We start from the raw sequence: 20,209 nt of genomic DNA, 5'->3' as shown, positions 1-20,209 counted from the left end.
GAGCTCGGCCCTCTATGAAGAGATGACATTAAAATCTAAATTTAAAAAAGTCAGGAAATCTATGGTGAAAATTTGCTTGTTTTAGTTTGTTAGAACTCAATATTCACACACAACATTGAGATATACATAATAATCATCAGAGATTTTAATTTTTTTAAATATCCTGTTTTACCACAAGCCTCCTGATGTGTATATTAGAAGAGAGTCATGAAGTGTAGGCAGCAAGCAGAAGGAGGCAGAGGGGCTGGACAACAAGGCTTCACATCAACACCATCATTAAGGTAATGATCCTTTATCAATATTGCACAAGACCAAAAGAAAATATTTATTTACCATTAAAAATAATGATGTGGGTATAGATTTGCATGCATGAAAAAGCTCCTCCGAGACATACTGTTACATTTTTAAAAAAAAAAAATTGGCCTGGCGCGGTGGCTCACACCTGTAATCCCAGCACTTTGGGAGGCCAAGGCGGGCAGATCATTTGAGGTCAGGATCATTTGAGACCAGCCTTGCCAACGTGGTAAAACCCCATTCCTACTAAAAATTCAAAAAAAAAATAGCTGGGCAGGGTGGCGGGTGCCTATAATCCCAGCTACTTGGGAGGCTGAGGCAGGAGACTCGCTTGAACCTGGGAGGCTCACTTGAACCCGGGAGGCAGAGGTTGCTGTGAGCTGATATCGTGCCACTGCACTCCAGCCTGGGCAACAGAGTGAGACTCTGTTCTCAAAAAACAAACAAACAAAACAAACAAACAAAAAATGGTTACACAGAAGTATTTAAGACAGAAGTCTATTCATGTAAAATATTATGTAACCTACGTATGAGTCTGTATATGTACAAAATGATGCTACTGCTATTTACGAAGCACTTGTGATATACCAGATACTGTGCTCAGTGTTTGCATGTATTACATCATTTAATCCTCATATCCTTCAGATATAAGCATTATGCCCATTTTATAAATGAGCAAACAGGCTCTAGGAAGTTAAAAGAACCATGCCACATAGTTATTAAATAGCAAGGCCGAGAGCCCAACCCAGGTGTGTCCTATTCCACTCTGATACATAATACATTCAGAAAGGTAGATAATGAGATTTCCTTTTTTGGTTTTTCTGTATTGTTAGAATATATTTTAAAGTGAGAATGTATTATTTTTAATATCTCAAATAACTGAGATACATTCATTGAAAGGATAAGGAAAATCTTCCCATATTTCGTATATCTCATTTTCTACCTTAAACAATCCAAAAGTAGTATTTAATCCTCAGTTAAATACTCCCACAAAAAGATGGAATGAATTGCCAAAATATCAATCATTGAGAGAAAAAAACATCACATTCAATTTCTGCAAAATTTTGGATAACTCCATTAACTAAAGACCATCTGTCTCCAGATTCCTATTCTTCCAACTCATCCTACACTTATCACCAGAAAAAATATTCTTCTTCCCTACTCAACCACTTTCAATAACTCCCCACTACCTAGCAAAGCCCAAAATATCCCTTAGTCTCATATTCAAAAACCTTCCACAATCAGGCCTCACACTCCCTACTTAGATGCATCTCCCATTACTCCCCAGCATACAGGCTATATTCCAGCTAAAGGCAGGTCTCTTGACTTCTGGAATGTCCTATCTGGAATGTCTTCTCAATGACTAATTGAGAGTCTCTACCAAAATCCAGTCATCTTCCCAAGGCCAAAATGGAAAGTCAAAATGGGAAATGAAGAATTTTCAATAGATTTTCCCTATAAAAGGATGCACATATCCTTTTATAGGAAACAATCAATAATACCTAGAAAAACAATCACTGATACACAGAATGGACAGTGTAAAATAAGCATTACATATTATAAAGTACATTTCAAAAAATTGCATAGCCAAATGATAAACCATATTTCATAAGATTCATGACACTGATTATAAGAGATAACATCATGTTGTATAGCACTCTGCCAATTAAGCTATGACTCACACATTTTTAGAAACTGGAATTTTCATTTTCTTCTTATCTAAAGAGCTCAAATTGATTGAGTTATTCAACGCATAAAGAAAATATAAACAAAATAGATTGGCCAAGGTGTTCCCAAAAATTCTTACATATTCAGAATCCAACTCTACCAAATTGCATGTCAACTAAGAGTTACTGCTGTCTATGCTTTTCCACACAATATCAACTTGGGTCACCACGAGCACTAGAAATGTATCACTTAAGAGTGCTCCATTACTGTCTCCAGGATTTTCTCCAATCCACTAACATCCAATGTCCAATTTTTGATGCATATTCACAAACAATGAATTAAGTTGCCAGCTTTTTCTCTGCCACATGGCTGAGAGCCATGTAAGACATATCCCAATTTCAGAGATGTTAAATGTGAAAAAATAACTTTCTTTTAGAAATGATGAAATTTGGGGCTTGAATCAAATACAAAGAAACCCGCTATTTGAGGATGTAAACACAGGCATGTACAAAAATGACCAAAGAAGAGAGAGCTAAAACAGAAAATAGTTTTCCTCTCTTTAGTTCAATGCTAGGAGATCAATATCATCTCCCAGCACTAATCCTTTTCAGCTTTTGTCACCCTATCATTTGATCCCTCCCCTCTTCAGAGGACACCCTCCACACTGATGTCCTCCATGACACCAATTAGAGCTGGCAGGAAAGGAAACCGACTCCCTGCAGTTCTTCCCTCAAAGAAACCATTCTTCTTTTCTCTTGGTACCTGCAGAATTCTCTTCCCTGATATGGCAAAACCTCTAGGATCTACCAATTTGAGCTACAGACAGAGGTAACAACCTTGTTATGAAGAGGACGACGCCATTAAAAATAATGACTACATACATGAGTCTGGTAATTCTCATTTTTAAATAAAGCAGCAGTGCTTTTTAAGCTTTCTCCAAGATTTTTTTTTTTTTTTGGTAGTAAAGCATAAGTTACAAATGGCCCCATTATGTAAAGCATAAGTTACAAATACTTACAATTTCGTAAGTATTTACTGAATGCTTTAAGTGTCTAGACCTCTACTTGGTTTGGGAAAGAAACCTGAAGAGAAATAACTCCCTATCCTCATCAAGCACCCACCCAATATAACTGGAGAGAAAAATATATACTCAAGGCAGGTTAAATATTACCTTCGTTTTGTAGGTCTAATATAGACCTTTCTGCTTTCTCTCTCTCTCTCTCTGTTTTTAGTTTGTAAGGCAGGGTTATAAGAACAATGTATCAAAATGTCAGCAATCTAAAAATTAAGTTGTCAGCTTTTTCTCTGTACTGCAAATTACAAAAGAATTAGGGGTTTGGTGCTAATAGAAGCTTACAATTCCAAAGCATGCAATTTAACCAATCATCGCAAGGACTAAAAATGCAACACCAAAGACATTTCAACCAAGTAATCTGCAGTTCTGGCATCTAATTTCAACTTCTCTACTTGTGCCATTCTTCCCAATTTGTTTCTTCTTTATGCTTTGAAAGTGTGCTCTGGAATTGCTACATAGTTAAGAAAGAACTGCCCAGAGCTCCTACATACATAATACACTCACATGAAAAATGTCAGTCATCTTAGCAAGGAGGTATGGAAAAGACAAGGAACATCTGCAGCCATTCTGTGGTTCTTCATTTTTTCATGCTATTACTATAAATTCAGAAAGGAAAACATGAAATGTACTTTATTGTTTCCGAATTTCAGTCTTATCATTTATTCAACACTAATTTGGGTGAAATATGTCTCTGATCATCTCTGCACTAGAATTCTAAATTAGGATTAAAATGCTAAATTATAAAATAATTAGTACATAAAACAAAAATGGAAATGGAAATCAATTACTCCAAATCACTGCAGATATCTTCTACTTACCAAACACCCTTTTCCATTTTTTCCTATTGCCAACTGCAATCACATCACTTAAAAATAAATGAGAACATTGCCTACCCAATAAGTAAATTGCATCTTTAGAGAGACCACATACTTTTTTTAAAAGACATTACTAATAACCTAAATCAAGAATTTAAAAAGAATGCTGTTTTAATACAAAGAACAGTAAGAAATATGTTGACTCAATATATAAATAAAAATATACTCATTTTTCTTGTTCTTTAATTTTGTAAATGGCCCTTCTAAAAAATTACAGTTTTCTCTACAAAAGGAATATTCAGTGCTTTCTACTATTTCACAAAAAACAAACAAACAAAAAACGTCTCCTTCCTTACTCTTGGAGACACATTTTCCCATGCAGTCTTATATTCATTTACACCTTTCAATTCTCCAAACAATACCTCGCAATGCAGTTCAACTTGAGAAAGGAGTCTCATTGATCAGGCAAAGTTTTACAGCCAGCAAGATGCTTCAGATGGTCTGGTTTTGCCTGCCCCACCCTTGTTTCCTTTGAGCCATAGTGATGTCACAACACCAGGCAGGACAATGACTTCACTGCTCCAGTCCTTGCTTCTGAGCACAGAATTCCCCACAGCCAAGGCAAATCAAATAACAGCAGAACCCTCCGGGGCTGAGTGCCTGATGAATTCCCAACAAATCAGCAGCTAGCTAGTCTTTTGAAAGAAGTAGATGCAGCGATTGCCCGATTAAGGATCTCTCTAAATGAAGTGGTGCTAAAGATAAATTTGATTCATAGGTTTCAATGGTGAGTCTATATTTCACGGAAAACTGATGGGGTACTTAGGGGAGACTATGGGAATTAAAGACGGCCAGGGTAGATTACTCAAGAACCCTCTCTCCGCCAGGCGCGGTGGCTCACGCCTGTAATCCCAGCACTTTGGGAGGCCGAGACGGGTGGATCACGAGGTCAGGAGATCGAGACCATCCTGGCTAACACAGTGAAACCCCTTCTCTACTAAAAATACAAAAAAATTAGCCGGGCGTGGTGGCGGTCGCCTGTAGTCCCAGCTACTGGGAGGCTGAGGCAGGAGAATGGCGTGAACTCGGGAGGCAGAGCTTGCAGTGAGCCGAGATAGTGCCACTGCACTCCAGCCTGGGGCGATAGAGCGAGACTCCGTCTCAAAAAAAAAAAAAAAAACAAAAAAACTAGCCGGGTGTGGTGGTGGTCGCCTATAATCCCAGCTACTCGGGAGGTTGAGGCAAAAGAATTGCTTGAACCCAGGAGTCGGAGGTTGCAGTGAGCGGAGACTGTGCCATTGCACTCCAGCCTGGGTGACACAGAAGGACTCCATCTCAAAAAAAAAAAAAAAAAAAAAAGTCTCTCTCTTCATTATATATACTCAAATTCTCACAGAAAGGAAACATTTATTCTTCAGTCTACTCTTGGAGTTCTATTTTACTGGAGTGGACATGAATTCTAATTTGTGAATTTTAGGGAAAGCACTAACTTAAAAGATGAATGCACATCATACAACACGGAAGAAAATACTTTTACAGCAAGTTCCTGCCACACTTAATCTAATATAAGTCCAGAAAAGATTCACAAGATAACAGCATCACATCTCTCAGTACATGGATAGTTGCCTCTCTTCTACCTAGGTGGCCCTTTAATACATTTGACCAACCAGTTTTTAAAAAACAATTATAAATAAAATTGCATCGGATCAAGTTAAAAAAAATCCTGATCTTTTATTTCAACACAAAGTTGTCCAAAGTCCAAGCACTGTACATGAACTGATAAAAAATTGCTTTTAACCTAAATCGCATTCACGCAGAAGAAATGTCTTAAAAATTAAATGCAAATATTTCATTGAGACACTGATATTTGACCTATAGCTCCTGAATCCTTCAGCTAAAAGCAGTTTACAAATTAAAGTGGCTACTCTTCTTGTTATGGATGAATTATTCACAAAACATGTTCTGTTTTGAAAAACTTATTTTGGCTAAAGTGTATTAACTAAATAAACTTGATGCAGTAAGTTGTGCATCTGATATTTTGCTTTTCTAAACCACCAGAAAACCATAATGCAAATGAGACAGTATTAAGCATTCAGCTATCAATGCCTTGCAAATTAAGAAATTGAAGTCACGCTTCTCCAATTTAGTATTTATTCCCTCTCACATTAATTTTGTTACTCCAACTAAAGTTTTTAAAGTTTGATACCAAAATTAACATGCATTTTTTAAACACTCACTCTGAGCCAAGACAGAAATCACCTCTCAGTCCCCAGAGTTCACTGGAGCTTGATGTGCTGCTCTCTTTTCTTAATAGGGCTTTTCTGCTTAATTTGCTGTAATTGGGACTACGTCCATGGCTCACAGACATAAGCGGAATTTTATCATTTTTGTTTCCTTGAGACTTTAAAAATCAAGGTAAATTTCAAAAACAATGTTTTTAAGCACTTGGTGTGACGCTTCCTGTACTATATAAGTTAATGCTACCAAGAGAAACTCCAGCACACCTGGCCACCTCAGACAGCCTAAAATTCTCACTGTGCCCCACTCCCCACCCCCCCTCAACAAAAAGACAGGCAGGGTATCTGCAAAAGCAATTCCGCAAGACTAATGTAAAAAAGCTGAAACAACTTAAACACGCAATGGAAGCACTGCATTAGCAGCACTGCCCGGCCCTCTCAGGACCTCCCAGCCCAACCTCCACAAGTAATTAATACCACATGTTTCCTTTATCATTCTATTTGTTCTGTTCCGCAACAATCTCTACCAACTTTAACCCTGGGCTGCAACTAACGGAAAAACCCTAGAAAACTTCAGATCCGTAATATAAAAAGAAAATTGAAAAGAATACTCTCATTGCAAGGGACCACAGTTACAATTTACTAGGTAACCACACCCACCGCATTGCAGAAGCCATGAACTTGGCGGGCGTGGGGGGGAAGGGGAAGAAGTCGGGCGAGATTACAGGGGAAATTCGAAAAAGCAAGCCCCTGCGGCAGCAGCCAGGAAACACTCGCCAGGAACTGGCTGCGACCCCAACTCCAGCGGTCCGAAGCCCTAGCCTCCCCACCCCCACCGCTGCAGAGCCGCCTTCGCAGACACCTCCCGAGGAGAATCGCGGCCCCGAGGGCGCCAGGTGAGTCGCACCGCCCCGAGCCCCCGGGCCACGGCAGGCCGACCCAGGCGCCCCCGGCCCGCCCGCGCTCCCGCGCCCGGGTGCCAGAGGCGAGGGGCCCCGGCAGGTGCCCAGGCCCAAGGCAACCCCGCTTGGACGCTCCCTCCTCCTCCCCCACCGGCCGGGGGCCGCTGCCCCACTTCGGGGAACGAGGCAAGTTATATAAAAGCGGCCGGCCCCCCTGCCCAGCGGGGATGCTTTGTGCGGAGCGCACCTTATCGGTCCCGCGCTGCGCCCGCCCGCCCGCGCCTGCACCCGGGACGAGCCCGCTGCCGCCGCGCACTGAGCGCAGGGCCCCTCCCGCGGCCCGCCAGCCGCCACCCGCCCGGGCGGCGCCGCAGTGTCGCCCCCTGTCCCCCGCACCTCCCCGGGGGAGGGGCCGGCCCGCGCTCGCCCCCAGCCCGAGGGGCAACTTAAAACATGGCGCCCCGGGCGGGGGATTTGTGCAAATTGGCGGAGAAGGGACGCGGGGACCGAGTCGCCCCCTCGGCCAGGGATCCCAGGGAGGCCCCCAGGCCGGAGGCCGTGGCTCAGGCTCTGCGCGCCGGCCCAGCCACTGCTGCGCCGCGGCGGGCGGAGCGGGCGGGGGGCGCGGCGCGCAGGCTCGGCCCGGTGGGGGTCCCGGCGAGCGGGAGGGCGGTTGGGGACCCCGGCCGCGCCGGGCGCGGGGCTCGGGATTCGGGAGACCGCGCGGTGCCGAAGCCACGCGTCAGCCCCACAGTCCCGCGCGCCTCGCCCCAGGCCTCGGGCTCTTCCTCCGCACCTCGTAAAGCCGAGACCCCCTCGCAGTCCCCCACTCCGAGAGCCGGAAAAGTTACCTGGGATCAGCAGGGAGCCCGGGCGCGCCGCGGTGTGGGGACTAGGCTCGGGCGCGCGTCCTCGGCGGCGGTGCGCAAGAGACTCGGGCGTGGGGAGGAAGCCGCAGCCCAGGGCTGCTCGCCGCTGTTCCCCCCGCCCCCTGTTGCAGGAGACACCGAGGCTCCGCGGAGCTGCGGCGGGGGCCCACGCCCAGAGACCGTGCGAGGAAAGCCAACCTCGTCCTGCCTGCCCTCCCAGCCGCGGGGGAGGGGGCCACCGCAGTACTTCAGGACAGTTACATGGGCACAGCCTCCTCCGTCCTGGCGCAGGGTCAGGCTCCGCGGACGACGCCTGGAGACAGCTGCCAATGCCAATAGCTTTAGCCCTTTATTCCCACTTAGATGATGGCCTGGCCTCTCCAGACCCCTCTCCCCTCCCAGACATCCCCTGTGAGAAAGGAGGGAGAGGGTGTTCCTGACCTTCAGGTGAGTTATTTATTGGCTAGGGACTGCAGTATTTTTTTTTTTCTTTTTGGAAAGAAAATAAAATCAAGTTGGTGGTGTCTTCAAGTGATGTTAATAGAGAAGATGTGAATTAATGCTTGATAAGATAAGTCGCCCATTTATCGGCAACTCAGCTACTCCGTCCTCTCCAGTATCTATAAAGCTTTCCACCGAAATTTACCTTGATTTTAAAGAGCGGAGGTGGCTCACTGACTTGTAAGTGAAAGAAGTAACTCCTGGTCATCTCACAATATCTTAAGATCTAACCGACTAACCAAGATATTTAAGAAATATTTTTATGGGCACAAAAAGAATAGAGTGAATAAGACATAGTATCTGATAGCACAACAGGGTGACTATAGTCAAAATAATTTGATTGTACATTTTAAAATAAAGTATAATTGAATTGTAACACCAATGATAATGCTTGAAGGATGGATTTCCTGTTTTCTATGATGTGATTATTACACATTGCATGCCTGTATCAAAACATCTCATGTACCCCATAAACATATATACATACTATGTACCCACAAAAATTGAAAATAAAATAAAATTTTTTTAATTTTTAAAATAAATTGTATGTATATTTAAGGCATACAACATAAGATACATATATAGTAAAATGGTTATTATAGTGGAACAAATTAGCATATCTATCATCTCACATAGTTATGCATTTCCCCCAACACCCCTCTACTTGTGGCAAGAGTAGCTATAATATACTCATTTAGCAAAATCCTGAATACAAGACACTTCTTAGCTCTAGTCCTCGTGTTGTACATCAGATCCTTTTCATGTTGGACGTTATTAATTTTTTTAAAATAGAGCCTTCTCCAAATCATCCGGTTGCCCCTCCAGGAGCTCAGGGACTCATTAAAAGAGGGGAAAAAATGGATTCACAAAAATATTGCATTTGCTACTGGGTGCCAAAGACAAGATACAGAACACGTGCCTCTGGGAAAGATTAGTGGGCCTGATCTGTCAGTGAGGCCCGGAGAGGTGGGGAGACTTGGCGCAGGTTTCTAGAATAGGGAAAACTTTGGTAGGAAAGGAGGATGGTATTTGATTTCCTTGGCTGGAGTGGAAGGGTTTTTTCATGTTGAAGAGGGAGAAGGTTGGAAAATTATAGTACTATGTTGCTATGGAGTTTATGGGACTATATTCTATAGATGTGTAGCTTTGGGAAATTTTGAGCAAGAAAGTGTGACTTAAGTAATGTTTTAAGAAAACTAATCTTATGGCTCTGCAAAGACTAGAACAGATGGGCAAATACCAGGTTGGTGATCGGAGGAGACTATGGTATTAAGACAGTTACCAAAGGTAATGAGGGCCTGAATTGTCTTTCAGGTGACAGATAAAGGTGACAGTTCCAATAGTGGATGTTTGGGAATTAACTGCATTTCCTGTCAGGAAGTGTTGCATATGAGTATTAGAGATATATATGCACATATCACATACGCACCTGTATGACTCTGTGTGTGTGTGTGTGTGTGTGTGTGTGTGTGTGTGTGTGTAGCACATAAGGTCTGTGAATGAAGAAAGAATTCATTTTCCTTTTTTGCATGTACACTAAAGCACTCCATTGAAAGTGGACTTGAATAAATTGTATTGTTTACAATAAACACTCATTTGGCATTATCATTCAAGACACAGATGGCTCCATATTTTCATTCATTTTGTTGCAGTATTTTTGCTATTTTTTAAAATTGAAAGCAAACTTTTTCTTATGACTCATGAATCTTAATCTTTGTGGTGATGAAAATCAGCAATAGTGTCTGAATGGCAATTTTCTTGGGAGAAAAATGTTAGACAACTAAGTATTTTTTTAATTAGAAATACCTATCTAGGCCAGGTGCAGTGGCTCATGCCTGTAATCCCAGCACTTTGGGAGGCTGAGTCGGGTGGATCACGAGGTCAGGAGTTCAAGACCAGCCTGGCCAAGATGGTGAAACCCCGTCTCTACTAAAAACACAAAAATTAGCTGGGCATAGTGGTGGGCGCCTGTAATCCCAGCTACTCAGGAGGCTGAGGCAGAGAATTGCTTGAACCTGAGAGGTAGACGTTGCAGTGAGCCGAGATCTCACCACTGCACTCTAACCTGGGCAACAAAGGGAGACTCCGTCTCAAAAAACTACAACAAACAAACAAACAAAACCCTATCTAATTATGGTAATATTCCATGAATTGAAAATTTGGAGTAAAAACCATACTGCTGCATAGTTTAATAGGAAATCTTGGAAGCAATTACTTTGGAATCCTCTGGATTTAACCAAGGCTCTCCTCTATTATTTTTTTCCCCCTAGCACAGACAGGGAGAAAAAGAAACGTCAAATTCATGAGTGATGCATAGCTGCATAGCTCCCTCAGCAACTTGCCTGCATCTTGATAATAGCGATCTCTTCATTCTTTCTTGTGAATCCCATGCAGGAGCCTCTCTTAGTCCTCTCTGTCTCCCCACAGTGCCTCACTGGGCACATTGCAAGCCAAGCACTTCACATTTTTGCTAAATGAATGAATGGACATTGAATAATGAACTAAGCTGTCACTTTTCTTCAGGGATTCGGCTTCCTCATGTATAAAATTAGGGACTGATTCTAAAATTCTGTATGGTTCAATAATATTAGGGGCCTATAAAACTAAAAGATGTATCACCTCTTACTACTTACTGAGTAAAAGCAATAATGAAAACCCTACTATTTAGCTCTCATCAGGAAATAATGAGCTCCTCCACACAGAAAGGAGAAGGAAGGAACATAAAGTAGAAAGCAAGGTGAAGATACAATTATGATTGAATTTGCTTGCTTTCTTAGAATACTAACTTCTCTCCTTTTCCCTCTCACTACCAAAAATAAAGCCACTATAGCCCCAGAGAATTCTTTATTCTTGTCAATGTAACCCCTCTTGTGGTGCTGTTTCAATAAGTTATAGAAAAGTAGTTCTTGGGTCCAGTAAATGCCGTTTACACAGTCCTAGAATTAGTGCCAATCTGGCATGAGAACTCAGTTCTTCAGATTCTTAATTTACTATGTCCACACAGTACTAAAGGGAGTGTTATGCAAATACTGAAACAATCCATGGAAAGTCAGGAAAGATTCCATGACTCTAGCCTAGGTCTTAGGATGCCCATTCTGATCTCCACTACCTTAACTTGGGCTTCCTCTACGCTAATCTTATTTATGGACTTCCTCAAATTACTCTATATAAGTTACATCACTGAAGGTCACCAGCTATCAAGAATTCTAGCCAGAGAAAAGGTGCAGAGAAAAGGGTGCAGCTTACTTCAGGTAAGATATGTGTGTAAATTCATCCCAAGCTGAAGAGATTGGATCCCCCATGAACCTCTATTCCACCACAAATGTCAATAGAGTACTGACTCCTTGAGTGAATGAGTAACTGGTATTCTGCTACCTGAACAGCAATAATTCCAACCTGATAGCCAAGACAAGGACAGAATTTGCAGTTGTATTGACAGCCATGTTGTCAGCCTTATGGATGAGACTCCAGAAAGAAATAATAGAGAATCAGTCTGGTTAAACTTATCTGAACTTTGCTCTCAAACATGAAAATTGAAGAAATATTGACGCTTGAGCAAACCCTGCAAATGCCACCCTAATAGACATTCACACTCATTTGGCCTCATTTATTCAACCTGATCTGCTGCCTTAGTGAAATGTTAACAACACTGGCAATAACTAGTTGAGGCTTATTTTATGCTCAGAATAATGTCAGGCACCTGAATTGCATATCAAGTTCTTGAAATCAGGATATAAAGTCTTCAGCCACAGCGTTACTGGGGACCATAAATAAGAGAAATACAGGGATGAATGCATAATTCAAAAGCAACAAGCTTATTCTTCTGAAATAAAAATTCATTGAAGAGTTTCTAGGTTCTAAGAATAGCTTTAAGTTTACAGCTCATTAAGGCTTCCAGATGCTCTCTTCATATTGAGTTTGTATACCCCATTTCAGGGGTCTGTCTACATGCAAGGCACAGATGCAAAATGAAATAAAGTATTGATAAGTATAAATGTAGCACAAAATGTATGAAAAGTATACATAAGATGGAGCAAGTTTAGGCATGCTAACACCATTTGAAATCATTCCTATTCATCAGAATTCCATATTTGCCTTTTTTATCTTTGTATTCTTATATAAAGAATAGCCTTAAAGGTGGACCCATACATAGTATGTAAGTTTAATTGGATTAAAACATATCCTTATTGATTTTTTTACTTTCTCCATTTCCAGTAAATTTTAGAAATAAGTCTCAGCACTTTTAAATGGAATAATTTTAATGATAAAATTGTAAGGGTTATTCTAGTGATCAATTCTTCATTAAATGTAAATGCTCAATGATTCTGTTCTTAAGTAAAAATAAAAAAATCCACTGAGAATGTTTTCTATTTAAGGATTTTAGTATAAATATGGAATGGTAAAATATGAATGCTAGAATATAAAGAATGGAAGTTGTTAATCTGTAATATTAAATTCAACTCTCAACTACATGATCACTATTGAATTATATGCTAAGACACTTAACATTTTAATCACTTTTCCCCCAAAAGACAAAATAAATGCCAGCAAGCCTCTCCATCCCCTGTAAAGCTGTAAGTAATCCTAATCAGCTATTATGTTTCACCCCAGAAGCTATCAACAAAAATTAACTGAGGAAGAAATAATAGATAGACACATTCAGAAGTCGGGCTTATTAACTTGTTAATGCTATCTCCTCTTTAGGAAAATGTGTGATGGTTAACTTTATAAACTAATAAACATACAGCAATAACTACTCTAAGGAAAAAGCATTAGCTTTGTTTCTTAATTTAATCCCTGTTTTCCAGCATGGTTTTTTTTCCCCCTTTTCAACTGTCTCACTGGCTTGCAGATTTCAACAGTGAGGGTACAACCTGGAAATGTCATTCCACTGTAGTCCACAGCTTCCAGAATGCTCTGGGAATCATTGAGAACATCATCTAGAATATCTTTGTCCCTTAAAATAAATTTGTTTAATAGGTCAAAGCCATTTGAAAGAAAGCCTTGGCTACTAACACTTTCCTATGCAAGATGTTTATTAGGGATTTGTCTGATATCCAAGGCTGACTCATTTGTAAATGATACAAATCTGAGGATACCAGAGTTTCTCAAACTGGCTTATTTGTGAACAGTTTTCTAAGTTTTACCTTTCTGTGTCAATAAAAATCTTCAAAAGAATAAAACTACCAGATGCACACCATTGATATCAGAATCATTCAAAGTACTTGTGAATAATGCAAATTTTGGGGTCCAGCCTTAACTAAGTGAGTCGGAAGCTCTGGGGTGGGGTCCAGGGAGCAGCCATTTTTAACAAGTTCCCCAGGTGATTATAAATCACACCAAATCTTGAGAACCATTGATCTAGGCGACCAGTCCATACCAAAAATCCCACAGGTGACAAAGTGCATTCAGATAGATGTTTCATAGAAGTTGGAACAGAAAACGGGTGGAAAAACAGCCCACTCAGACATATACGAGAGCTGAACTGAAGATAATCTACTCTACACGATTCACAGTTTGCAGGAGTTATTGCTTGGATCCTGTCATTGCATGCATCAGTCTGTAGCAGCAGTTCATTAGCAGTAAGTATAGTAATAAATAACAATAAAGGATTGTCCTGTTTCCAGTTCCAGCAATAATTGGATTAGATGCCTATTTATTAAAGATTGCAGTAACACTGCAACTCTGACCTTAATTTCCAAGTTTTTACAAAGTTGCCAAGGGATGTCTCATTAAAATGGGAAATTGAGGACTAATTGCCGGCAGTTTTAGTTAAGTTTGAGATCTGACTATCTTAAACCCTGCAAATAGAGAATTTCAATACATTTTGGTATACCATACTTAGGCAAACAAGCATTCCCTGGGCTGCTTAGTAAAACTTAGTGAACCAAATTAAATAAGGAAATTGACCAGAGGCTCCATCCTTCTAAAGCACAACATGAGGAATTTTATTTCAGAAAAACAATATCATTTATCGTTTTAAATTAGTGTGTTGTTAATTTTAGTGTTCAGGCCTTGCATTTCTCCTATCAATTTATTAAGGTTATTTTGGTTTTATACTTGATGAGCCCTATAAACTTAAATCTGGTTTGACATCCATATATGTTGAGAAATATTTTCTTTCATTAAAGGATGAGATTTCAGCTCAATAAAAGAGGACCATCATTCTAATATGGGCCAGGCTGTTTTATAAACAGTGAGTTTCCAGTTAGAATGTTTAAGGAGATACCAGATGACATCTGTTAGTAATGCCCCAGAAGGCTTCTTCTATCAGGAGGGCACTTGGGCAAAATCAGCTATAAATTCCTGCCCAACTGGGAGATGAAATTGTGTTCCAAATGTTTGCCACTCTGGAACCAGGGCTTGCCTACCCTGTTTGAGGTAGCAACTCAAGCACTGACTTCATGAAGGAACACTCATGTACATATGTACATGGTCTTTGAATCCCCAACAACTTCTCAATTATAGGTTGAGATTAATTTGTCACTGGTTCCGTGCTTTTTCTCCATAAATCTCATGACAGTTTCCACCACCTCTTCCCCTCCCACGTCTTCTCAGATCCATCAACTCTAATCTGCTTAGATTTATACAAGTCCTCAACCTCTCTAATCAAACCTTTCTTTACCTCTGAGCCAAGCTTTGGTGAATTAACATAAGTAGCTGGGCATGATATTGTTTTTGGAGTCAAGGTATAAATACTCTGAATGGGAAATCATTAAGCCTATTTTGGAATTTTTCCTGGGTGTCTCAATGCCTATTCCCAAATTATCCCACTGTTCAACAGAATCAAACAGGCGTGCAGTGAGTACATGCCATCCTCCTGAATGCCATTATAGCTTGATGAACAGAGCACCAAGTAATATCCGAAAATCGTTGTATAACCTTCAGCAAATTTCCACTTCTCTTGATGTGATATCAATATTCATTGAAATATTCCCTCCATTTTCTGTTTTACTAGCACAGACGGGTGGCTCTCAACCACAGCTGCACATTAGCAGAATCACGTGGGGGGATTTTTTTAAAAACATCCGCTGAAGGCTGGGCACGGTGGCTCACTCCTGTAATCCCAGCACTTTGGGAGGCCGAGGCGGGTGGATCACTTGAGCCCAGGAGTTTGAGTCCAGCTTGGGCAATATATTGAGACCCCAACAAAAAATTTTACAATTAACCTGGTGTAGTGGAGCATGCCTGTGGTCCCAGGTACTCAGGAGGCTAAGGTGGGAGGATCACTTGAGCCTGGGAGGTTGAGGCTGCAGTGAGTTGTGATAGTGCCACTGCACTCCAGCCTGGGCAACAGAGCAAGACCCTATCTCAACAAAACAAAATTTTTAAGGCACTGAAGTGAATTATCACAGCTGGGTGATAGGTACATGTGGACTTATACAATTCTCTCTGTTTTGTGTACATTTGAAAGGTTTCATAATTGAAAGTTTAAATTTAAAAAATTTTAAATATTGATGCTTAAGCTGTATCCCAAACCAATTAGATAAGAACCTCTGGAGAGTGGGACCCAGGCAGCAGTACCTTTCAGCATTCCCCAAGTGACTTTTAGGAGTAAATGGAGTTGAGAAACAGGTAAAAGAAGACTAAAGCACATACTTAAATTGAATGTTAAGAATTCCTCAAAAGAGAGAGGTTATAAAAATAAACATTGATAACAAGCACTTATTAATATCTTTTAAAAATTACCTGAAGTCCTTACAGAAGCCACTGGATGACATGTGCATGTGCCCATTCTCTACGAAGTGAGTCAATTTTGAACAGGCTGGGTTTGCTTGGCAGTGCCTGCCATCAGATTTGTTGATTCTCACACTCTAGGGGAAACCTATTACTGTAGCTGGCTACCCAGTTCATAGTAATGTGTCAATAAAATGCTGGCATATTTCACAACAGGCATAAAGAACTCATCACACGTTAAATATCGTGACTAGAATTTTAACAACTCTTCAAACACCCAAAAGAAAAAAATATCATTTGTGGTTTTATTCCAAGTTTCTGTGTAATGTGTAGAAGTTACACACACATACTTGTGGTTATCTCAGATGATGAATAATAGGTTCCAGCAGGTACTTTTTGATGAAACAGATACAAATATTTGAAAAATTAGAGGAGCCAGTAGGAAATTGTGTCTAAGTGACTATAACCTGACGTTTTATGAATTGGATCTAGCGATTTTCCCCAGGTGTGTTCAGGCATTGGGATACTGGTATATCACGATGCCTGGCCCAGGGATCTGTTTTCACTAAGAGCTAAAATTTACTGAGCATTTATCTTGTATGAGGAACTGTTTTACAAGCTATTGTTCCAGTTGAATAACTTTCACCATCACCAGAACCCTCCAAGGTAGAATCTATTATTACCCTTATTTTCAAAAGAGGTCAATGAGGCAGAAGCTGTTTCAATAAGGTGCCCGACGTTACACAGGTTTGACTATCAGAGCCAGGACACAAGCTCGGGTAGTCTGACTTCTGAGCTAGTCCTCTAAAGCCTCTAAGTAGACAGTCAAATAAATACATACGCACAGATATTCAGTTAAATCATATGAAATTGCCAATATTCAACTGTTTTGACTTTCAGAGCAGTAACTTTAGAGTACAATAATATACTCCAATGAGAACACATTGCATTGGCTACAAAGAAGAGAAACAGAGTTAAGAAAAGACTATTTCTACTACTATGGACACATTAGAGAACAGAAAAAGTCTTCCAAAAAGTCACTAATTTAGAAAGAATATGCAGGTTGTTTATAGTCTAAGAAGCTACTAAAACAACGTAAGGCAACCGCTAATAAAATTATTATTGTTAACTTGTGTTTACCTCTGCTGTGTGCCACACAGTGTTTTAAGGGGTTTCTGTGTACATTATCTCTTTGTTCCTCACAATTCTATGAGGTAGGAACTATAATTATCCATATTTTACAAGTGATTAAAAAAACTGAGGCAAATGAGAGGTTGAGTAGCTTGTCTCAGGCCTCATATTTGGTGAGTAGTAGAACCAGGCAATTTCATTGTAGAGTCCATGCTCTTAACCATGATGCTAAACTGCCCCTACACAATTACATAAGGTTCCCTTGGAATTTCCTCTACAGAAAAGGGAAATTAATTTCAAAAAGCTGTGCCCAAAATGGGGTCATTGTATAAACATGTATCCATTTGACCAAGAAGAGCAGTCTACAAGTTAAGAGCTTGAGAAAAAGCGCAAAGGCGAATGCTCTCATCCATCAGTAGATCCCGCTGGCTCTACCTTCAGGACATACCCAGAATCAGCCACTTCTCACTGCACCTGCCTCTGGCACCCTGGTGCAAACCATCACCATCTCCTGTCTGGGTTCCTGCAACACCTCAGCACATCTGTCTCTGCTGCCACCCTGAGACCCCTATAGTCATTCTCCAAACAGAAGATACTGTCAGCCTGGTAAAACATAAGCCAGATCACGTCACTCTTGTTCAAAGCCTCTGGGGGCCATGTTATCTGCCCTCACCCCATCCAGCCCCACCGTTCTGAACATATCTGCCAGCCACACTCCCCGTCTCACTCCAGGCACTCTGTGCTTGCCGTTCCTCACACAACCAGGTGCACTCTCACCGTCAGCTTTGGAATCAGCTCTTCTCTAGGAAATACTAATGCTCTTGCCTACTTCAAGTCTTTGCTCCCGTCACCTCTCAGAGACACCTGCCCTACACACCTTAAATATACACAGTAAAAACAAAACTGTGACGGGGCTACCCCAGCACCTATTCTCTTATCCCACTCTCCTTTTTTCCCATGACCTAACATGGCATATCATTTCCTTATTTATCATGTTGTCTGTCTTCTGCCATTCCAGACATAAGTCCCACCAAAACAGGGGTCCAGCCACCTGGAACAGTGCCTGGCATGGAGAAGGCATTCAATCTATGTGTGTTGGATGAAAGAATTTTAAAAAGCTCAGAGATTATAAAATATGGGACTCTTTTGGAAGGATTATCAGAAGGATACAAGTATAAAATTGAAGAATTAGCTTGCCCAGGATTGGGATTAGACACAGGAAGGAGATTTGGAAGGAAGAAACTAAATCTAAGGGAATGGTGGATATATGATAAAAATGTGACATAGTTATATGCAACATACACTGGTTCCCTCCAACCATGGAACTAATTTAGGCAGCACCTCACAATCACCCTAAGAAAAACCCCATTCCTTACTCCTGAGCCAACCCTGGTGACACCAGTAGGGCTCCTCTTCCACCACACACCCAGAGATGAAAGGGAAGAATGGTAAAGCCACCCCTCCCCAAATGCCACTGGGCCATTGTTAACACCAGGGGCAATTTAATAAGCATTTATATTCTGAGGACAAAAGAAAATGTGACAGGATTCAAGCAGGGCCCTCTTTGCTCATGTGCACAAACAATGGCAATGACCACTGCAGTGGAAAATGTCAGAGCATCTGAAGCAGAAGTGTCCAGGCTAACGTTATTTTTCATATCAATGGTTGCCATGGTGATATTTATAAAGATTTAGCCACCATCAAGCAGTGAATACTTTTACGGGGCTGTTGGAAGAGAAGACGTCGCAATCCACCCTTCGTCCTCACAAATCACTGTCATCCCACTTGCTCCCATGACATGGCTCACTTCTTTTGATTGCGCTTCACATGCCCACTAAAGATGAGTTTTAGATTCTGTCATTTCAGGCTCGAAGCCTGTGCTGTGTTTTTCCATTTGGTCTGCATTAAGCTTTCTTCAGTGATTCATAGTGCCCTTTCAAACATCGCCAGGTCATTCCTTCATCGATCTCCTTATCCCCAGCCTCTGCCTCCACCAGGGCACCCAAGTTCCAGGGCCTCCCATCCCCTAGTCACCCTCTGGAGAGGGCATTCATGTGTGTTGACCATTGCCAAATTTATGCAACCTCCATACTTCGAGAAAACATAAGGAGACAGTGAGTTGGTAGAGGTATATCTTAACCACTCCCCCTGTACTGACCCACTAGATTGTAAGCTCTGTGAGGGCAGTGGGTCTCTTTTACTCATATTTGTATTTTTCAGAATAAGTAGCATGGCACGTTAGCCCTAAAAGGAGCTGAAAAATGTCCTAGCACAAGGTAGTAGAGAGCTTAGTGAATGAAACCACAAATCCCCAGTCATGCAAATTAGAAACCCAGGCATCTCCTGGACACCTTACTCTCCCAAACCCTCTTGTCAGATCTATCACCAAGTCCTTTGTACTTCACCTTAAATAATCTCTGGGCTCTGTCCACATCTCCCCAACCCCAGACCAACATCCTATCCTGAAATAGTCTCTTCTCAGGTTTCTAATCCAGCTTCCCGGGACGTGAGTGAGCACTCAGAGATACAAAGGTGATGCTGTCACCCCCGCCTAGAACTTTCCAATCCCATTGTTCTCAGGTGAGGACAACACTCTCAAATGCAGCCTCAATGCTGTAAGTGTTCCCTTCCTCCACTCCCGTCGGCCCAGCCATCTTTCCATTCCTCTTTTTCAGCTTCCTTAACTAGATCACACATCCTCAGCAAGGGTTCTGGTAGCATCAGTCCCTCTGCTTCAAACATCGCACCTATGTGTTTGTGTGTGTGGCAATTCCATGAACCATTGTCTCCCTTCACTAGATGCAAGTCCCAATAGGGAACTTGGGTTGCTTCTACTCACCACTGTGTCCCCAACCTGCACACCGCTTGGCATGTAAGAGACGCTCAGTGAATATTTGCAATAAATAAATGTTGATGGACTGTCATTATTGGAATCAGGACAGTACATAATGGTTAGGTTTCAGCCTCCACAGTTGGTAGCCAGGGGCTCACTACTTCTGCTAGATACAAAGGAAAAAGCAAACAAAAAGACAAAAAATCA

General features: G+C 41.4%; 1 protein-coding gene across 9 annotated transcripts in view; it reads right to left on the bottom strand.

Moving 5' to 3' along the window:
* The window catches only part of EPB41L3 (erythrocyte membrane protein band 4.1 like 3), a 237,705-nt gene that overhangs the window by 142,931 nt on the left and 74,565 nt on the right, over window positions 1-20,209 (bottom strand). For 5 of the 9 annotated variants that reach the window (XM_055368462.1, XM_055368490.1, XM_063699430.1 and 2 more), the window contains exon 1: window positions 7,843-7,984. The exons of 3 other annotated variants lie outside the window; for them this stretch is intronic. The gene's annotated coding sequence lies outside the window, so the exon portion shown is untranslated. Of the gene's footprint in view, window positions 1-7,238; window positions 7,262-7,842; window positions 7,985-20,209 lie in introns of those variants that run through there. One more of the 9 variants, XM_055368463.2, reaches the window with a different exon arrangement.

Source organism: Gorilla gorilla, chromosome 17, assembly GCF_029281585.2.
Source record: "Gorilla gorilla gorilla isolate KB3781 chromosome 17, NHGRI_mGorGor1-v2.1_pri, whole genome shotgun sequence".
NCBI classification, from domain to species: domain Eukaryota; kingdom Metazoa; phylum Chordata; class Mammalia; order Primates; family Hominidae; genus Gorilla; species Gorilla gorilla.
The sequence above is the reverse complement of the archived record's forward strand: the minus strand, read 5'-3'. Positions and strand labels throughout refer to the sequence as shown.